Source organism: Macrotis lagotis, chromosome 1 (assembly GCF_037893015.1).
Source record: "Macrotis lagotis isolate mMagLag1 chromosome 1, bilby.v1.9.chrom.fasta, whole genome shotgun sequence".
Classification (NCBI taxonomy): domain Eukaryota; kingdom Metazoa; phylum Chordata; class Mammalia; order Peramelemorphia; family Peramelidae; genus Macrotis; species Macrotis lagotis.
Genome location: NC_133658.1, coordinates 796333327 through 796351470, shown reverse-complemented (window position 1 = coordinate 796351470; position 18144 = coordinate 796333327). Strand labels below are relative to the sequence as shown.

Here is an 18144-nt window from a genome sequence, read left to right as displayed (position 1 = left end):
CTAAATATATTCTAGACCCTTCACCCTTTAATGTTGATGCTGTAAAGTCTTGTATAATCCTAACTGTGGCTCCTTGGTATTTGAATCATTTCTTTCTGGCATCTTGCAGTATATTCTCTTTGACCTGATAATTGTTGAATTTGGTTACATATTTCTAGGTGTTTTCATTTTGGGATCCCTTTTAGAAGGTGATCAATGGATTTTTTCAATGACTATTTTACCCTCTGTTACTAGGATATTAGGGTAGTGTTCCTTGATGATCTTTGGAAAGATGATGTTTAGGCTCTTTTTTTTTAATCAGGACTTTCAGGTGCACCAATAAATCTTAAATTATTTCTCCTTGATCTATTTTCCAAGTCAGTTGTTTTTTCCAATGAGATATTTTACATTTTCTTTTTCCCCCACTTTTTGATTTTGCTTTACTGATTCTTGATGTGTCATAGAGTCATTAGCTTCAACTTGTTCAATCGGATTTATTTCTTTTAGGTTTTTGCAAGGCAAATGGGCTTAAGTGGCTTGCCCAAGGCCACACAGCTAGGTAATTATTAAGTGTCTGAGACTGGATTTGAACCCAGGTACTCCTGACTCCAGGGCTGGTGCTTTATCCACTGCACCACCTAGCCACCTTTCAATCTGATTTATTAAAGAATTATTTTTAAGTTAGCTTTTGTATATCCTTTTCCATTTGCTTAGGAGAGCAATTTGGAATTATGCCCAAAGGGCAACAAAACTGTGCAAAGAGATCATGAAAAAGGGGGAAAGATCTACATGGACAAAAATTTTTATTTCAGCTCTCAGTTGTTGCAAAAAAATTGGAAATTGATGGAATGCCCATTGAATGAGGACTACTGAACAAACTGTAGTATGTATGAAGTGCTATTGTTCTGTAGAAATTATGATAGGTGGACATAAAAAAAGTCTAGAAAGACTTACATGAACTGATACTGAGTGAATTGAGTGGAACTAGGAAAATATTGTACAGATTAACAGCAAAATTATACAATGACCAATATGATACACTTGGCTCTCCTCAGAAGGTCAACAATCAAAGACAGTTCTAAAGGACTTATGATGGAAAACACCATTCACATCCAGAGAAGGAATTATGTGAGTCTGAATATAGACCATAATATTTTCATATGAAATTTCTGTTTTATGCTTTATGGTTTTTTTACCCTCTCGTGCTATTTTGTTCCCTTTTGATTCCTCTTTCACAACATGACTAATATAGTAATATGTTTAATGTACTTATACATGTATATTACTTATTCACTGCCAAGGAGAGAAAAATGTGGAACTTAAAATATTAAAAATAACTAATGTTGCAAACTATCTTTGAAGATAATTTCAGAAATAAATAGATGAATTTAAATTTAAAAAGGTGAGTAAACCAGACCCTTCTCAATGCTACACTGGAGATCCAGTATAGGACACCAGACAGACCTATCCATTTTTCAAGTTGACCAGACTCCTTGACTCTCCAGGGAACTCCTCTATATCAAGGCCTCTCCTGGGTCTCTGAGCTCTCACTCCTAAATCAGTTACACAGCCAACAATCACAGAAAGGTCAGGCAAACTACCAGTCTAGGAGCCTGGGCTCCCTCTGTTCTTTCCAGTCATCTCTGGGCAGTGGCAGGGCAGAGGCAAATGCAGAGCCTCCCTTCAGGCCATTTATTCCAGTTGGTGCCTTCCTGTTCCCATCCCTGACTCTCTAAGCACCCAAAAAGCTTCCCTCCCTTTCTGATTATACAAAGGAGTCAGGAGAGAGGATGTCTTGTCCACAAGGGGATCACAGAAAGGAAAGTGGTTTGTCTGAAAATGACCTCACAGCAGAGTCACAGTTGATCCAGAAATCAGAGTTTCTTCTGCTGGAACCCCAACCACACAAACAAATTCTCTAAATCCTTGGTCTATATTGTCCTCTGTTCTTCTGCTGTTTCCCTAGAACGCCAGAGAGGAGCATTCTCAGTGATTGGACCTCTTCAGCCCATTCAGGTCAAGCAGGGGGAAGATGCCATACTTTCCTGTGAACTCTCCCCAAGGATGGATGCTCAGAACATGAGTGTGAAGTGGTTCAGAAACCAGATCCTCATTCACAGGTTCCCCAGTGGAGAGAAGTTGGAGGAATCCCAGGGTGCTGAGTTCCAGGGTAGGACAGAGTTGTTGACACCTGACATGGCTGAGGGGAAGGTTACCTTGAGGATCCAGAAGGTCCAGGTCTCTGATTCGGGTCAATACACTTGCTGTATCCGGTCATCTGAGAATTATGATGAAGCCCACACTGAACTGCAGGTAACAGGTAGGTCCCTCATGGTTTAAGGGTTTGTTCTGAATCACAGAAATGTCAGAACTAGAAGTCATTTATTTATTTGTTTGGTTATTTTTTTGTTTGTTTATTTTAGGTTTTGCAAGGCAATGGGGTTAAGTGTCTTGCCCGAGGCCACACAGCCTAGGTAATTAGAAAGTGAATGAGGTCAGATTTGAACTCAGGTACTCCTGACTCTAGGGCCAGTGCTCTATCCACTGCACCACCCAGCCACCCCTAGAAGTCATGTTAAAGAATTAACATTCATTTAGCATTTGAAGACAATGAAACCCAGAAAGGGAGGGACTTTGTACAAAGTCACAAACTTTAGAGATGTCTAGGGTGGGAATCAGACTCAGTTCTTTTCACTCTAGATCTGCCCATGTTCTTCTTCTTTGTATATCCCTTGGATCCTGCATGTATGAAATCACAAGCTTTGAGAAAAGAACAAATTCACTCTGGGAAGTGAGTTTGACTTTTGGTTTCAATTCTCTTCCCTCTCTTTGAGCCTTCAGACCTGGTGTTTCCTCTGATAGATGATGGAAGTCTTCCAGAGCTCAAAAATGGAAATGATTCTATTCTCTCTTTCTTTTTGGGAGGTTTTTGTGGTATTAAGTGAGTTGCCCAAGGTCACAAAGCTAGTTAATATCAAATATCTGAGACTGGATTTGAATTCAGGTCCTTCTGACTCCAGAGCTGGCACTCTGTCACTGTACTACCTGGCTGCTCCACTGCTCTCTCTTTCAAAGATATCTGACCTCACCTGGCTCTCAAAACCACACATTGAATGGCATATGGAGGGTCTGAGACCTTCTTGATTGTCTTCTGCACAGTTTCTATCCACTCTGGCCCAGAGATCAATATTTACCAGATGTCTCCCCTGTGTACTCTGTGCTGGGTGAGGCTATAGGGAAGTGAAGGGAAAAGGCCCTGGCCTCTTGTCTTGCAGACAGGATGCTTCACCTGCTAAAAAGAAATTAGTATATGGCAGAGTGAAAAGGAGGATGGCAGAGAGATGGAGGACTGGACTTAGAGTCAGAAGAATTAGACCCACATGCTGCCACTGACTCTTATTCTCTGTATGACTTTTGTGCAAGTCACTGAAACTCATTGTGCCAACTTCATTACTAAAAACCTTTATAGTTGTTTCCACACTGATAAAAACATAGACCCTTAATGTATTGATGCATATATCTGTAACTGATTAGTATGAATTTAATACACTTCAGTTTGTACTAATTGAATTCATAATTATATAAAATATGGTCATTAGTTCCAATTAATGGCATAAAAAGTGGAATTTTGAATAGTGCCACAGATTCTAGAGATTCCTTCATTAACTAATTTGGCTTCATCTAAAACTAATAAATCTTTGGAACATAATTTAGTTCAATTCAAAAAGCTTTTATTTCAAGGTAGGAAAGTGCCATCAATAGTTATTTATATATTTAATTCAATCCCAAATGATTTAGTTACATCCAAAAACTAATATGTAAAAATCCCTCTACTTTAATGAGAGAAAAGGAAAGTTTAGATAAAGAAGTCCCCCATGCATTCAAATAGCTTAGTTTAGGAATAAGTCCATTTAGGATAAGAAAGCAAGAGACATAACTGGAATATTCCATAACACAAAATAAGAGTGTGAGGAGGGTGCAAAATGCAATGAGATGTGAAGACTGATGGAAAAGGTTTCAGAGATATAGGAATCAGGGAAGACTTATTAGAGGTGGTGGTTATTGAAATGTACTTTAAAGGAAGAGGAGGAATGACATTGCCAGAATAGGGAACTACATGAGCAAAGATGTGGCAGTGGAAAAAGCAGGGCATTGTTAAGGTATGAGGGCTGGTCCAGTCTCACCTAAGCCCAGAGCACATGGAGAAAGAAAGGGTACTGGTAGAAAGGTGGAATAACAGCAGTTCAGGGAGGTTTACACCAGCATGAAAGCTAAATTAAGCAGGGTAAGCTCCACTGCAAAGAGACCCTGGAGATTCTGGAGGGCTGGAATGACTTGAGCAGGAACAGGTTCAAGGCAGGTAAGGGTGGAGGGAGGGAGTGAAGTGGGGGGGGGGGGGATCATGTTTAGAAGATAGTGGAATATATCCAGGAAGAGGGCAAGGAGGACTTATGTCAGGGTGGTCCCAGTGAGAACAGAGACATGGGGAAAGCTGGGGAAACTGTTCTGGAGGCAGGATGAAGAAGAACTGATAGTGGTTTTGATGTTCCAGGTGAGGGAGACAGGGGGCATCAGAGAGTACTCAAACATAGGGGAATGGGAAAATTATGGGGCCTCTCAGTTTAAAATGGTGAAATCAGGAGAAGGGGAAAGTTTTAAGGACAAATATAAATTCATTGCTTCATATGGTGGTGAAAAGACAATTGGATGGAGATGACCTGAGGAAAGGTAGAGGTGGAGGGTCTTGAGTTCAAAAGAAAAGTCAAGATTGGCAATGGAGATCCAAATGTTGTGTGATTTGAGGTGGTAATTAAAGTGAAGGGGGAATAAAATTGTCAGGAGCACAGTTGTAAAGAGACAAAAAGATCAAAGACAGAGGCTTGTTCAAATCCAACTTAAACATGCAAATCCAAGAAAAGAGAGAGAGAAAAGGAACCTTCAGAGAAATAGGAGGAGGAGCAGGAAAATGTCCTGTCTCTTAAATCAATGGAAGAGAGTAAGAGAAAAACTGAGAAAGGGTTCAGGTTGATCAATAATTTGGAATTCTCCAGAGAGGTCAAGGACAGTGGGGACTCAGAGGAAATCCACAGAATTCATTTGATAGGAGGCCAGTGATGACTTTGGAGAAAACATGTCAATAGAAGATTGTGGGATAGAAAGCCAGAGTGAAGTTTATAGAAGAGATCATGCAGTATGAGGCACTAGGTAGTTTGGGGGTAGTTTGCCAGTTTTAGCAGTGAAGGGCTAGTTACTGGAGAGGGGGGTATAAACATCATGGGAAGTCTTAGGACTGTGGATTCTTGGTCAGGTTTTTCGAAAATGGGAAGGTATCTGGATAAGGAGACATGAAAATTGGTGAGAAAAGGGATGACTATGGAGCAGGGTCCAAGAGGAGGGAAGGAGAAAAGTGGACAGGACCCATTCCCTGGCAAAGGAATCAACCTTAATGAGCAGGTAGACCTCTTGTTCTGTTGGCAGAAGAAGAGAAGAGAGTGAGGGATCATGCAGAGAAGCTCAGAGGATGAAGGAAGAAAAGGGAAAGTACTCATCCTCGGCCTCACATTGGACTATCTCACCAGGATTCAGCTTCCTCCCAAAACCTCAGAGCTGGAAGGGAGCTCAGTGACAAACTCATTCAACTACTACCTGAAAGGAAATCACTAAAGTGTCTAAAACATCCAGGACACATGGTCATCCAGAGGGCTGAAGCCCTTCAAGAGGAGGAGGTGGCCTTGGCCCCTTCAGAGGCAACCTATCCCATCTGGGGCAGCTTTCCTATACAAGAATTCTAAGTAGACCTCCTTACCTCTTCTAGCTAGTGTTCACCATTCAGTCTCTGAAACTAAAAGGAAGAAACCAGGACCCTAGTTCATCTGTTGAAAGTTAGAAATGGAGTCTCTAAGAAGCTTCCTGAAGGGTTACCTCTCTGCACCTCACATATAGTCCTTACAATGTTGTCTGGTTCACAAAACACATTTAAAAGGATTATACTTATATCACCACCAAGATCAACTTGGAAGATCAGCAGGAAAAATTTTCCATAAGTGAGCATGGAATCCAGGCCAGCCAGGCTTCAATACAGACTGGCCCCAGGGACCAGAAGCAGACCTGTAGAGCCACCCAGCAGCTGCTTCCAGAGCACTCAACCTACAGATGATAAGGGGATCAGGGAAGACTGTCATGGTCTCTCATATATCCCTGGAGCAGGACTCTGTTGCTTTGCCCATACTCAGATCAGGTCTCAGTCTGGGCCCTCATACTGTCATAGTGGAGCAGGAAAGCCTCCTCACAGCTCCAGGGCAGGGAGAAGTACTTGTGGTCATCCACAGACCAGAGCACAGGACAGGAAAGCAGTCAGAGCCTCTTATAAGACCTTGAAGGAATTAAGGTTACTGGGGAGTTGTCCCCAAAATACTCAAAAGCTTGGGAAGTGCATTTAAATTGGGTCATAGACTGGGGAAATGAGTAAACAACAGAATCAAAAGACTCTGACCATAGATAATTACTTTGGTCCCATAGAGGATCAAAATATACACTTCGAAGGTAACAATGTTGAAATTTATGTATCCAAAGCCTCCAAGAAAAATAGGAGCTGGTCTCAGGCTAAGAAAGAGCTCAAAAAAGATTTTGAAAATCAAGTAAGGGAGGCAGAGGAAAAATTGGGAAGAGAAATGAGAACAATGCAGGAAAATCATGAAGATAAAAAATACTGAAGAAAATAACATGTTAAAAATCAGTTTAGGTCAAATGGAAAAAGGGACTCAAAAGGCAAATGAGGAGAATTAGACTGCAGAATTAGCCAGATGAAAAAGGAGATAAGAAAGCTCTCTGAAGAAAATAACTCCTTCAAATGTACGATGGAGTTTAGGGAAGCTGATGACTTTGTGAGAAATCAAGAAACACTTAAACAAAAGAATGAAACCAAAAGAATGAAAATCTAGAAGAGAATGTGAAATACCTCATTGTAAAAACAACTGACTTGAAAAACAGATCCAAGAGAGATAATTAAAAAATTATTGGGTTATCTGAAAGTCACTTCCAGGAAAAGAACCTAGACTGAATTTTTTAAAAAGAAGTTTTCAGTAAAATTGCCTTGATATCCTACAAGCAGAGGGTAAAATAGAAATTGAGGGAATCCACCAATCATTTCCTGAAAAAGATTTCCCCCCACCAACATACTCCCAGGAATATTATAGCCAAATTCCAGAACTCTCAAGTCAAAGAGAAAATATTACAAGCAGCCAGAAGGACACAATTCAAATATCATGGAGCTGCAGTCAGGATTATACAGGATTTAGTGGCATCTACATTAAGGGCTTGTAGGACTTGGCATAAAATATTCCAGAAGACAAAAGAGCTTGGATTACAACCTAGAATCAACTATCCAGCAAAACTGAACATCCTCTGTCAGGGGAAAAGATAAACATTAAATAATATAAGAGACTTTCAAACTTTCCTGTTGAAATAATCCAAGTTTGATCTCCAAGTATAGAACTCAGGCAAAGCATAGGGAGAGTAAATGGGAAGGGCAAATTATGAGGGATTTAATGCGGTTGAACTTCTTGCATTCCTTCATGGGAAGATGATACTGATAACTCATATGAACTTTCTCATTTATTAGGAAGTTTATTTATTAGAGCAGTTAAAAGGAGTATATATATATATATATATATATATATATATATATATATATATATATATATATACACAAGGCATAAGAGAGAGCTGAATATGAGGGTATAATGTATTATAAAGATGGAGGCAATGGGCAAAAAAAAGGAATATACCAGGAGAAAGGGAAAGGAGAGGTAGAATGGGTTAATATATTTCACATAAAAGATTCAAGAAAAACTTTTGCAATGAAGTGGCGGAAGCAGGGGAAGGTGAGGGGAATGAATGAGCCTTTATTCTCATTGAAAATGGTTCAGAGAGGAAATAACATACACACTCAGTAGGGTAAAGAAATATAACTTACCTTAGAGGAAAAAGGAGCAGAAAGGGGTGAGAGAAAAGGGATGAGGGAGGGAAGGAAGGTGTAGGTAATAGAAGAGAGGGACAATCATGGAAGAGGATAGTTAGATACAACACACTTTTGAGGAGGGAGAATAGAATAAATGAGAGCGAGGAGAATAGAATGGAGGGCAAATACAGTTAGCAGTATAGAGGGAAAAAAATATTGGAACAACTTCTCTGATGGACTTAGGATAAAGAATGTGATCCTTCCCAGAGACAGAACACAGACTAAAGACCATTTTTTTTCTTTTTCTCTCACTTTATTTTTCTTGAAATTTTTCTTTGTGGGGGTAGGGGGGATTATATTTACTTTTACAACAAGGCTATTGTAGTAATGTGAAAATAAAGAGAAAAAGAAAAAATATATTTATCCCTCCTGTAGACTAAAATAGTACACATCTGAGAATCCAGCAAGAAGGAATCTCATCCATTATTTAATATAAATATCTTATTTCACAACTGGGAAACTAAGGCCCAAAGCAGCAAAGGGATGTAATTACCCTAATGCCTGAAAAGTGCCAGAGATAAGAATCAACCTTAACTTTCTCTCATACAATCCAACTACTACTTTTCTTTAAAAGGAGGGTTTCCAGGTTCTCCTTTATCCAGTCTGTCTTGCATAGCCTGCCAAAATAATATTCCTATAATTGTAGCTATGTCACTTCAACTGCTGCAGCAGCTCTTATTGTTTTCTATTGCCTTAGAGTCCTACATAATCTAGCCCCACCATAACTGCCCAGTGTCATGGCTCCTTCCTTTACTCTATTGTCTGTGTTACTGATGAGGACATTGAAACACTGAGTTCCTGTGGGGTTGGGAGTTGGGAAGGTTACTGCAAAAGGTGAAAGATATTGATAAAGACTATTTTGACATTGAAGAATGTCATTTCTGGAAGAGACCTCAGAAGTTATCCATGCCCCCTCTTCTATTTATAGAAGAAGAGATGAAACTCCATGAACCGTCAAAGTTCAATTAGCCACAAAGTGACAGAGTTCAATTTGCAACCAGATCTTCTAATTTTCCAAGGTTGAGAATATTTCTGATCTACTATATCATCCCTGCTCTCCCCAACCTCCTCCTTTTATAAGCAGTCAAACCAAAGTCCAGAGATCGTGTGATCATTTAGTGGAGGGCTAATCCCAGAATTTCTGGACTCTAGACTGCTCAACTAAGAGCCAGTTTCTCAATGGGGATGTAAGAACCAGATCGAGAATAACCTTCAGAAGAGAGAATCATCCTTTGGAATCAGGAGATCTGGGATGGTTCTCAGAAGACCTGGCGTCTAGTCCTGTTTCTGTCATTACTTCATTGGAACATGTAGACCAAGTCTCTTCCCCTCTCTGGCCCTCTGTCTAATGATGGGGTTGAACTAGATGTGATTTAAGGTCCCATCAACCCCTGAAAATCTCTGAATCTATAAGAGTTCAACTATGAAGTCATGGGAAGGGACCTGAATTGGGAGTCAGAGGACCCACAAGATGAAGGATGGAGGCCTTTCTCTCTCCCTCCCCTATTTTCCTCTCTATAACCTGAGGCAGTTGGACTAGATTCTCTCCAAACTCTCTTCCAGAAATCCTGGGAAGATTCTATTCCCTGAAATCCTGGGAAAGCTTGGTTTTGGAGGAGATATTTAGAAGTTGGTGGAGGGGGAGGAAAGTGACATACCTATGTACAAACCACTGTGCTTGTCCAGGATGCCCTGAATCCTGATGCCCCCTGTGTTCCCTAACCTAGCCTGGCCATAAGGATCAGGGATCAGGGTTTCTTCTTCTCTGATTTTCATGGTAATGGAGTTGGGGGTCTTATTTTTCAGAGAATTTCTCCACATCTCAGAAGATACATATAATTATAATTGTTACTGTAATCATGATGGTCTTCATAGTTTACTTCATAGTGATTTATGTCTTCTGCTGTAGAAAACTACAGAGAACTAGAGGTAAGAGGAAGATCCTGCCCTTAGACCTTTAGCCCTTCCACTACTCTGTGAATCCCTGAATTTGCTGAATTGGGCATCTCCTTTGGATCTGAACATAGGGTCTGACCCTGGCTGAGGAATCTGGGCTTTGCTATAATGGTCCCCTGAGTTGTCACCTGTTGCAAAGACTGTTTCCTTCCGTTGTCAGGCCTCTTACCCCATCTTCTGCCAGGAAGATTTGTATTTGCTCAGTTGAATTGATCTTTTCAATTCAATTCATATTTGTTTTAGAAATTTATTTTTAAAGGCATTTCCTTAACATTTTAATAGTTTATATAATCACTCTTTTTATCTTTTTCTCTAATTTTATTATTAATGAAACTTTGGTTTTTGTTTTCACACATCTTGACTGGGCATGTCTGGATTAGTCATCTGCCTCTCAGGGCTCTCTAAGACCAGACGTAGCAGAGGAAGCAACAGAACAGTTTTATTATTGGAGTTCCTCTTCCAGAATTCCCTAGACCCAGACCATTGAAATTCCACTCAATTTCCTTGTTTTTAAAAAAAATCACTTTAATGTTCTATACTTTTTAAAAAAATACATATTATTTTAAATGGTTTTATTTCTTACTTTTTCATTTAAAAAGATAATGAATTTACTTTGTCAAGGTATTACTAACCTTATAAAGCAATTGATTTTGTTTCATTGACAGAAGGACATCAAAGCATCAGGGATCAACCGGGATGCACATCCCTCTCCTGAGGATCTCCAATTTCTCCAAGAGCTGACAGTTAGAAATTCTCTCTCTCTCTCTCCCCTTTACGGACATAGGAAGGGGAAGGTGCGGGACCATGACTGCACAACAGTACCTATAAAAAACCCCTTCTTTTGTGTCTCCTTTTGCACTCTGGAATTTCTGGCAATTGTGGAATGAGTCTTTCTCTTCCTTCCCCAAAGACTGTGAATTGCAGCTTATAGATACCTAAGCAAACCAGAGAGAGCCTGAAATTTCTGGCCGCTTCTGCATTTCCATTTCTTCCTTGAGCACATCACTGATTAACTATCTGCAAAAGGGAGCATTTTCCTCCCCGGTTTTCATCCTGGGAAGTACAGATTTCCTGAGTTCTGGATTTGGTTCAGTCAACAAAAGGAGGATTTTTGCAGGAGCCCCCTGCTCCCAAGAGAGGACAGCCAACTCTGCGCAAAGAACCATATAGGGACTTGGTGGGCTGGCCACCAGATCTGGAGCTGTTTCCAAAGATCTTCAGTGCAGATCCAAGGCTCATCTGAAACACCTGTCCAGAGGTTCCACACTGGGTCTTTCCCGCCAGAGTCAGTCAGTTAGCCTTCATTAAGTGCTAAGTCCTGGGAATACAAAGAATGAAAGGACAGTCCCTGCTTTCTAGGAGCTCACCATCTAATGTGTGAGGAGGGAGACGAGAGACAAACAGCTAAGAACAAACAGGATATAAAAAGGATTATTTGGAGATAACTCTGAGAGATCCTAAAAGGAAGGTCTGAGGACTCTAGAGGATGCTGAAGCTGAGGGCCCTGAGCATCTCTGCCTCACTGAAATCCTATTGAGGAGCAAGTCAGGATGACAGCAGAAGGTTCTTCTTAGCTATGTGACTAACTGATCAAGGAATTTGTCCCCCATTTGCTTCAGTTTCTCATCTATAACATGGAGATACCCTGAATTGGGAGAGCCTGGACATAAAGGAGGAAACAAATCTCTGCATAGACAATGCCTAGGCTACTTAGACAACATCTTGGCCAGCTATAAGCCAGGGATCAGAGCTCAGCCCCAGTACAAAAAGCTGGGGACTATAATCCCTTTAGCACAGTAGAAGAGATCAACAATTAAACTGAACAAAAAAACCAAAAAGTGCACTAACTATAGAAATGTACTATGCAGATAGAGATGATAAAAATGCCATCTCAGAAGAAGAAAGCAATGATAAATTACCTAAATGAGAAGTCTCAAAGGGGTCTATTAAATTGGACTAAAATTGGACTCAAAGAAGAGCTTACAAATAATTAAAAAACCAAAGAAGAGAGGAAGAAGAAAACTGAGAAAAAGAAATGAGAACTAGGCAGGAAAATTATGAAAAATAATAATAATAATATAAATAATAAAAAATAATCCTTTAATGTTAAAATAAGCAACTGGAAAAAGAATGGCACTCATTAAAAAATAAAACTGACCAACTAGAAAAGGAATACAACTCATCTAAAAGTCAAATCGATCAACTGAAAGGAAATGCAACTCAACAAAAAGTAAAATTAACCAACAGGAAAAAGAAACACAAAAGCTAACTGAAGAAAATAAAACCCTAAAAGTTAGATTTGTACAAATAGGAATGAATGAAATTATGAGACATCAAGATTCCATCAAACAAAATCAAAAGACTGGAAAAATTGAAGAAAATGTTAAATGTCTTTTAGGAAAAATTATCCAAGTGAGATAATTTTTGAATTATTGGTCTACCAGAAAGCCTAGATTTAAAAAAAAAAAAGCTTGGAAAATGTCTTTCAGGTAATTATCATGGAAAACTGACCTAATATACTAGAGCAAGAAGACAAAATAGTCCTTGAAAGAATACACAGAAACTTTCAGAAACAAACCCCAGAATTATAAACTCCAAGGACTTTCATAGCCTGTTTCCAGAATTCTCAAATAAAGAAGAAAATACTTTACACACAAAAAAAAAAGCAATTTAAATACAAAGGAAGCACAAACAGAATCACCCAGGAACTTACCAGCTTCAATATTAAAGAATCAGAGGATTTAGAATATAATATTTTGGAGGGCAAAGGACCTTTTATTACTACCAAGAACTTACTACCCTACAAAATTCAGTATATTCTGACAGGGGACCAGACGGATTTTCAGTGAAATAGAAGACTTCAAAAATGTTCTGGTAAGAAGACAGCTGGGGGCAGCTATGTGGCACAATGAATAGAGCACTGGCCCTAGAGTTAGGAGGACCTAAGTTCAAATCCAGCCTCAGACACTTAATTAATTGCCAAGAGGGCAGTCAGAGCCTCTCATAAGACCTTAGAAGAATTAACCCTGTGGGTTGTCCCCCCCCCCCAAAGTCTTGGAAATGCAGTAAATCAGTCATAGGCTGAGGAAATGAGAAAACAACAGAAAAGGAAGAATCTGACCATAGAAAATTCCTTTGGTCCTATGGAGGATCAAAATACATATTCGGATTATGACAAAATCAAAGCTTCTGTATCCAAAACCTCCAAGAGAAATAGAAAATGTGTTCAGGCTATGGATAAGCTCAAAAAAGACAGAGACAAGATGGCAACAGGAGAAGAGCCTCTCTTAGGTGCTCTCACCATAATATTTCAAAATTCATAAAATTATGACTAAATTTTCAAGAGACAGAATCCACAGAGGGATCCAGTGAGGCAATTGTCCAGAACAAGATAACCTGGAAATGGTGGAAAGGCTCCACTCCACAGTATTAGAGAGGAAGCCTGCCAGAGAGAAGATACTTCAGCTTCCCAGAGGCAGCCCCGGGGCACCTGAGAGCTGTGGCTCACAGCAGTGGGGGCAGTTTTCTGACCTACACTCCAGGGAACACCAGGAGAAACTTGGAAGATCAGCAGGGGGACCTCTGCCAGAGCAAGGGCATGAAGCCCAGCCCTCAGGGCAATCAGCAAGCAGCGTGACCATGGCAACCCAGATCCAGGAGAAGGAAGCAGGCAGAGCTAGTAAGCAGGAACCCCCAGGCAACTGAGCCTTGAATGCTCAGTCTACCAAAGGTAGGGGAGTGGAGAGAGACTTCCCAGGTCTGTCCTCTATACCTGGAACAGAACTCTGGGGCTCTGACCACATTCAGATCCTGATCACCATCTAGGATCCCATAGAACAGCAGGCCCCCCCATCTCAGCCCCATGGCAGAGGGGTGTGCTTGTGGTTGTTTACAGACCAGGAGGGAAGACAGAGCCTCAAACACTGAGATCCTTGTGGGGGGTGTCCCAATAATAATCAAAAGCTCAGGAAATACTCCAAAACCAGTCACAGGCTGTGGAAATGAGTAAACAGAGAAAAAAGAATAACACCATTGAGAAATATATTGTCTATGATTCCCAAGAAGGATCAAAGTACTCAATCTGAAGATGAGGAAGTAAAAGCTCCAGCATCTAAAGACTCTAAAAAAAAAAAAACCAGAAATTGGGCTCAGGCTATGACAGAGCTCAAAAAATATTTTGAAAATCAAGTAAGGGAGATAGAAGAAAAATTGGGAAAAGAAATGAGAGAGATGCAGGAAAAACATGAAAAAGAAGTCAGCAGCTTAGTCAAGGAGAACCAAAGGAATGATGAAGAAAATAACTTGTTAAAAATCAGCATAAAACAAATGGATAAAACAGTTCAAAAATTATTGAGGAAAAGTATGCTTTAAAAAGCAGAATTGGCCAGATGGAAAAAGAGATAAGAAAGTTCTCTGAGGAAAACAAATCCTTCAGATCCAGAATGAAGCTAAAGGAAGCTGTTGACTATAAAGTCATAAGAGAAGTCAAGTCACAATACTTCAGCACCAAAAGAATGAAAAATTAGAAGAAAATGTGAAACATCTCATTGAAGAAAAAAATTGATCTGGAGAAACAAATAGATTCAGGAAAGATAATTTTTTCTTTTTTCTTTTTTTTTAATTAAAGGTTTTACAATTTTTTCCCCAATCTTACTTCCCTTCCCCCGCCCTGCACAGAAAGCAATCTATCAGTCTTTACTTTGTTTCCACATTGTACATTGATCCAAACTGAGTGTGATAAGAAAGAATCATATCCTTAAGGAAGAAACAAAAAGTCTAAGAGATAACAAAATCAGACAATAAGATGTCTACTTTTTTTTTGTAAATTAAAAGGAATAGTCCTTGAACTTTGTGCAAACTCCATGGCTCTTTATCTGGATACAGGTGGTAGTGTCTATTGCAGACAGCTGAAAATTTTCCCTGATTGTTGCACTGATGGAATGAGTGAGTCCATCAAAGTTGAGCATCACCCCAATGTTGATGTTAGTGTGTACAGTGTATTTTTGGTTCTGCTCACCTCACTCAGCATCAGTTCATACAAAGCCCTCCAGGTTTCCCTGAATTCCCATCCCTACTGGTTTCTAATAGAACAATAGTGTTCCATGACATACATATATTACAGTTTGCTAAGCCAATCCTAAATTGAAGGATATTTACTTGATTTCCTATTCTTTGACACTACAAACAGGGCTGCTATGAATATTTCTGGACAAATGATGTTTTTAGCCTTTTTCATCATCTCTTCAGGGTATAGACCCAGTAGTGATATTTCTGAATCAAAGGGCATGATCATTTTTGTTGCCCTTTGGGTGTAGTTCTAAATTTCTCTCCTGAAAGGTTGGATGAGTTCACAACTCCATCAACAACGACAGATTTCCTACAACCCTTCCAACAATGATTATTATCCTTTCTGGTCATATTGGCCAATCTGAGAGGTGTGAGGTGGTACCTCAGAGAAGCTTTAATTTGCATTTCTCTAATTATTAATGATTTAGAGCACTTTTTCATATGGCTATGGATTGCTTTGATCTCCTCATTTGTAAATTGCCTTTGCATATCCTTTGACCATTTGTCAATTGGGGAATGGCTTTTTGTTTTAAAAATATGACTCAGTTCTCTGTATATTTTAGAAATGAGTCCTTTGTCAGAATCATTAGTTGTAAAGATTGTTTCCCAATTTACTAAATTTCTTTTGGTCTTGATTACAAAGGTTTTATCTATGCAAAAGCTTTTTAATTTAATGTAATCAAAATCATATACTTGGTTTTTGATGATGTTCTCCAACTCTTCCTTAGTCATAAACTGCTCCCCTTTCCATAGATCTGACAGGCAAACTTGTCCTTGATCTTCTAATTGGCTTATAGCATTGTTTTTTATGTCTAAATCCTGTAACCATTTCGATTTTATCTTGCTAAAGGGTGTGAGGTGTTGGTCTAATCGAAGTTTCTTCCATACTAACTTCCAATTTTCCCAGCAGTTTTTATCAAAGAGAGAGATTTTATCCCAATAGTTGGACTCTTTGGGTTTATCAAATAGCAGATTACTGTAATCATTTCCTGCTAATGCACCTTGTCTATTCCACTGATCCGCCACTCTATTTCTTAGCCAATACCAAACAGTTTTGATGACTGATGCTTTATAATATAATTTTAAATCAGGTAGGGCTAAGCTCCCTTCTTTTGCACTTTTTTCATTAAATTCCTGGAAATTCTTGACTTATTTCTCCATAAGAATTGACTTACAACTTACAACTTTTTCTAACTCATTAAAGTAATATTTTGGAATTTTGATTGGTAGGGCACTAAACAGATAGTTTAGTTTTGGTAGAATTGTCATTTTTATTACATTAGCTCAACCTATCTGTGAGCAGTTGATATTTGTCCAGTTATTTAAATCTGATTTAATTTGTGTGAGAAGTGTTTTATAATTGTTTTCAAAAAGAGTCTGAGTCTGTCTTGGTAAGTAGACTCCCAAGTATTTTATATTGTCTGAGGTTTCTTTGAATGGGATTTCTCTTTCTAGCTCTTCCTGCTGTATCTTACTAGACATATATAGAAAAGTTGAGGATTTATGAGGGTTTATTTTATAACCTGCAACTTTGCTAAAATGCTCATTGTTTCCAATAGTTTTTTGGGTGATTTCTTGGGATTCTCTAGGTAGACCATCATGTCATCTGCGAATAGTGAGAGTTTTGTCTCTTCCTTCCCAATTCTAATTCCTTCAATTTCTTTTTCTTCTCTAATTGCTGAAGCTAACATTTCTAATAAGATATTGAATAGTAGTGGTGATAATAGGCACCTTTATTTCACCCGTGATCTTATTGGGAATGCCTCTAGCCTCTCCCAATTGAATATAATGCTTGTTGATGGTTTCAGTTAGATAATGCTAATTGTTATAAGGAACAGTACATTTATTCCTGCACTCTCTCATGTTTTTAGTAGGAATGGGTGCTGTATTTTGTCAAAAGTTTTTTCAGCACCTATTGATATAATCATATAATTTCTGATAGGTTTGTTGTTGATATAATTGAGTATACTAACAGTTTTCCTAATATGGAACCAACCCTGCATTCCTGGGATAAATCCTACTTGAATATAATGTATTATCCCAGTGATAACTTGTAATCATTTTGCTATGATTTTATTTAAGATTTTTGCATCTATATTCATTAGGGAGATAGGTTTATAATTTTCTTTCTCTGTTTTAACTCTTCCTGATTTAGGTATCAGCACCATATTGGTTTCATAGAAAGTGTTAGGCAGAGTTCCATCTTTCCCTATTTTTCCAAAGAGTTTATATAGAATTGGAACCAATTGTTCCTTAAATGTTTGGTAGAATTCACTTGTGAATCCATCAGGCCTGGAGATTTTTTTCTTAGGGAGTTCAATATTTGCTTTTTTGAATTTCTTTTTCTGAGATAGGGTTGATTAGATATTTAATCTCCTCTTCATTTAACCTGGACAACTTATATTCTTATAAATATTCATCCATTTCACTTAGATTATCAAATTTATTGGCATAGAGTTGGGCAAAATAATTTCAAATTATTACTTTAATTTCCTCCCCATTGGTGGTGAGTTCACCTTTTTAATTTATGATACTAGCAATTTGGTTTCCTTCTTTCTTTTATTAGATCAAATTGACCAGAGGTTTATAAATTTTATTTTTTTTCATAAAGCCATGTTTTGGTTTTATTTATTAATTCAATAGTTTTTTGCTTTCAATTTTATTAATTTCTCCTTTAATTTTTAGAATTTCTAATTTGGTTATTGATTGGGGATTTTTAATTTGTTCTTTCTCTAATTTTTGTAGTTGCATAGTTAGTTCATTGATTTCCTCTTTCTCTAATTTATTCATGTAAGCATTTAAAGCTATAATAAATCCCCTGAGAGTCACTTTGAATGAATCCCATAGGTTTTGGTATGTTGTTTCATTATTGTCATTATCTAGGATAAAATGATTAATTCTTTCTATAATTTGTTTTTTGGTCCACTCATTCTGTAAAATGAGGTTATTCAGTTTCCAATTGGTTGTGGATCTGTATCTCCTTGGCCCAACATTATATATGACTTTTATTGCATTGTGATCTGTAAAAGATGTATTCACTCTTTCTGCCTTTCTGCAGTTGATCATTAGGTTTTTATGTTCTAGCACATGGTCAATTTTTGTATAAGTTCCATGTACTGTAG

The 18144-nt window shown here is 38.5% G+C and overlaps 1 long non-coding RNA gene across 1 annotated transcript; it reads left to right on the top strand.

Moving 5' to 3' along the window:
• Positions 1–1261: 1261 nt before the first annotated feature.
• Positions 1262–17620, top strand: LOC141508299 (uncharacterized). The gene is made up of 3 exons (XR_012474383.1): positions 1262–2299; positions 9806–9928; positions 10621–17620. It is a non-coding gene; the product is annotated as an uncharacterized LOC141508299 (long non-coding RNA).
• Positions 17621–18144: the final 524 nt, after the last annotated feature.